Raw genomic sequence first — 4,335 nt, forward strand, 5'->3', positions numbered from 1 at the left:
ATTGCGATCGCGTTTGTACAAGGAAAAACTGCTTTAATTCTACATTCTATTATTTACTAATACTAGAGCATGAGATAGATACACAATAATATCAAAAACAGATTAATTCAACTAACATTATTAGATGAAGAAGTTATACATATGCAATCCATTACTTATTAATAAATCGACTACATTTTTATATAAAGAAAGGAAAATTATATTCAAACAACAAATCTAAATAGTTCGGATTCAACAGGAACAAAGCCTGATTAATATTTCATTTTTTTGCTTCAAGCCGAGATTGTACAAATGTGTACCTGGAAACAGCAGTACAAGAACAAAAGAAGTAGGAGTCAGCGACAGTAATAATGCGGCAACAGCAGGTTCAGCAACACCGCAAAACCAGTAAAAACCAGTAGAATAACCCAGTAACAGATTGAAAACTCAGCAGTGCAAAAGTACAATCGCAGTCAAAGCAGAAGAGAGAAAAGATATGAGATGCAGTAGTTTCTGACTTTTGAATGACACTCGAAGAAAAGCAAACAGAATTGTTTGAGTGAAAGTTCAAATTGTCTTTCTCTTTTACTATCACAAACTCTCTCCCAGTATAAAAGTATGTCAACTCTCAAGTGTAAAAAGAAATCAGTCAACTCTCTCTAAAAATCCTCTCAATAATATTCAACTCTTTTTCTCTCCCCCCCAAAAATCTCCCTTTTTAATGTCAAGAATGACTCTATATATAGCAAGACAAGTCTTCAATTCCCAACCCCAAATTATTCCCCCAATGGCATGCTTTATCCCACTATCAAATGTCTTCTTTACTTTAAAACTTTGTCCCCCATGCCTACATTAAACAAATGCCACATTACCAACCCATTACAATATGTCCCCCATGCCTACATTAAACAAGTACAAGATTCCTCCCTATTATGTTTTGTCTTGTCCCCCATTATATTAAACAAGTACATCAAAAACCTCACCCCATTATATTTGTCCCCCATGCTTAACATAAAGAATCAAAATAATGTTCAATTACCAAACTACCCCTCCGACCTTATTGCAATTACAAATCTACCCCGAATGCACTGCAATTTACCAAATTACCCCTCTGCTCTAAACAATCAATTAAATCATAACTTGACCAAAATATAGTCAAGATGACCAATTCCTCAACAATCTTCAACAACAAATCATATGAACATGATGAACAACATAAACTCCAAATTAATGGAAATAAATCAACCATATCGGGAACCAATCCTGGTTAATTTAGATCATCAATGGATGAACAAAGATACAACAATACCAACAACAATATGCATGATTCAAATTAAATCAACAAATCACAAACAAACATGAACTCACATTAAATCACTGGATTTAAACATGAACTTCAAACAAAGATGAACATGAATTAAATCTGTTTTTTAAGCGACAAACATGACGGATTCTAACGATTCAAACAACATTAACATTTTCTGGAAAATTTATAACAACATGAAACAAATTGGAGAAATAATTAATTAAATTTCAATTTGAATCTAACAAGCATTAAACTAACAAATATTCATTTAAACAACAACAAACATTCATTTAAACAACAATACGAACATGAAATAAACATGAAAAACAATTAATTAATCTTTCATTTGGAATCTGAAAAAATTAATTTAACAAACAACACATGAACATGAACTAAAAATTAATTCAAACGATAAACAAAACAAACATTTGCCGATTTTAGATCCGAAAATATCAAAACAAAATACGGACAAAATAAAACTCAAAAATCTACTAACCGGAGATGAGCAACGATGAATTCGATCGTATGGACTGTTTCGATGAACCTCAAACATGGGAATAAATCTGTCCGGACTCAACGGCGAACTCAACGACGAACTCACCTTTCTTATAAACTTGAACGAACTCAAAACGACGCTCGACGACCTCGACTAAAACTCGACCGAACGAAAAGGTGGCAGCAGCTCGTCTGAAGATACAGTAGCTGGAAGTGTGCTTGGTTTGTTCGCGCGAAGAAGATGAGGGCAGCAACAGTAGCGTGAAGACAGCTTGGCCATGGTGATGCCCAAGCTCGAAGAGAACGAAACAGCAACAGAAGTCATTTGGCCATGGAAACGAACGGTCGACGAGGTCTGTTTGGAGGTGAAGAAGCAGCAGCTGGGGGGACTGGACGTCGAGCAGCAACAGTCATGGTGAGCTGCTTTCGTCGTTCATGGTGAAGCAGCTTGGAGAAGATGAAGCTCGACCAAACGACGACGAACTCGACGGAGCGGAGCAGCAGCTCGGAGCAGATGAAGCTCGGAGAAGATGAAGCAACAGCTGGTTGACGAGGAGGAGGAAGGTGGTCGACGCAGCAAGAAGAAAACTCGAGCTTGAAGCAGCTTCAATGGCGGGATGGCAGCTCGGGTGGTGGTGTTTGGACGTGAGGGAGTCCGGACTGCGTCCATGGTGGTGGTGTTCGCGGTGGGAAGGTGATGGGTGGTGGACGCAGAAGAAGGGAGCTGGTTTGGGCAGCCATGGATGGGGTGTTCTTGGAGTTTGGAGAAGAAGAAGCCAAAATGGGGGCGGATGGTTTAGGTCCCTTTTTTAGGGTTTTTTGTTCTTTCTTTTTTTTCTTTTGTTTTTGTGTCTTTGAAATACAAGATAGGGGTATTGGGTTATGGATTGGGTTAATAGGGAGGACCGGGTCGATCCATGTTGAGATGGACTGGGTCATGGAGAAGGTTGGACAAATGTTTGGGCCTGGGGTTGAATTTTGAAGAAGTGGCCCAATCCGATTTTTCTTTGTATTTTTGTTATCTTTTCTTCTTTTATTTTCTAAAACTAAATTATAAAAATACTTAAATTATTATTAAGAACTAAATTAAGTTATAAAATCGCAAATTAACTCCCAATAACAATTAACGCACAATTAAGTAATAATTAAGCATAAAATTGTTCATTTGGACATTAAATGCTAAAAATGCAAAAGATGCCTATTTTTTTGTAATTTTAATTTTTGTAAAACTAATTTAATTACTAACAATTGTAGAATGAAAACCTACATGCAAAATGCGACATATTTTTATATTTTTTATTAATTTAACAAATAAGCAAACACAGACAAATGCAAATAATTATCCAAAAATATCACAAAATACTCAAAATTGCACACCAAGGAAAAATCATTTTATTTTGCATTTTCTGGGAGTATTTCTCATATAGGGCAAAAATCACGTGCTTACAGTAGTAAACCTGAAGGCTGGGAACAATATCGGCCATGCAATGGCAGTGAGCACAAGGAGCGGTAGAGGTGGTGAAGCAAGTACCTACAAGCAAAATAAAGTTATGAGTGATGATGGTGAAGTGAAAAATGACGATGATCCAATAGTTTATGAGCAAGTGAGTAAAGAGAATTTGAATGGGGAGGTCAGAATTGATATTCATGACAATGAGTAGGAGACTCAAAATGACGTGAACCCGTCTAGGGAACACATGATAGACATACCGGAAATGGTAATGCCTAAAGTCAAGGCTCCTTTGCCAAGGCCTCCTCCGCCTTACCCTCAAGATTTGCAAAACAAAAGAATGAAAACTAATTCAAGAAGTTTATTGAGATGATGAAAATCTTGTCAATCAATGTGCCCTTGGTGGAAGCTCTTGAGCAAATGCCGGGATATGCCAAGTTTATGAAAGACTTGGTAACTGAAAAGTGATCTATGGATTGTGAGACCATCAAAATGACTCATCAAGTGAGTGCCATTGTGCACTCGATGGCTCTAAAGCATGAAGATCCCGGCGCATTTACCATTCCATGTACCAATGGGAGTGCGAAATTTGCTAAGGCCTTGTGTTATTTGGGAACAAGTATAAATTTGATGCCTTACTCTGTATTCAAAACTTTGGGTATTGGTCAACCGAGAGCTACTTCAATGAGATTGTAAATGGCGGATCAAACAACGAAAAGGTCGCTTGTTATTATTTATAATGTTCTTGTGCGGGTCGACAAGTTCATATTTCCCACGGATTTTGTGATTCTGGACTGTGAGGTTGACTATGAGGTGCCGATCATATTAGGGAGACCTTTCCTAGCTACAGGGAAGGCTTTGGTTGATGCGGAATCAGGGGAGCTCACCTTCCGGGTGGGTGATGAAAAAGTTGGTTCTATGTCTGCAAATCAATGAGGCATCCCAATAACAACGAAGTATGTTCCTTTGTTGATCTTGTGATCTAGGTGATTGTTGAAGACACCAGTGCTATGATAAATATGGAGAAACCTTTGGAAGTTGTGTTGTTAAACCATGATGTGACTGAGGATGAAGGCTTGGTAGAGTATGTCAATGCTTTGCAAGG

This window comes from Nicotiana tabacum, chromosome 11 (genome assembly GCF_000715075.1).
Source record: "Nicotiana tabacum cultivar K326 chromosome 11, ASM71507v2, whole genome shotgun sequence".
Taxonomy (NCBI): domain Eukaryota; kingdom Viridiplantae; phylum Streptophyta; class Magnoliopsida; order Solanales; family Solanaceae; genus Nicotiana; species Nicotiana tabacum.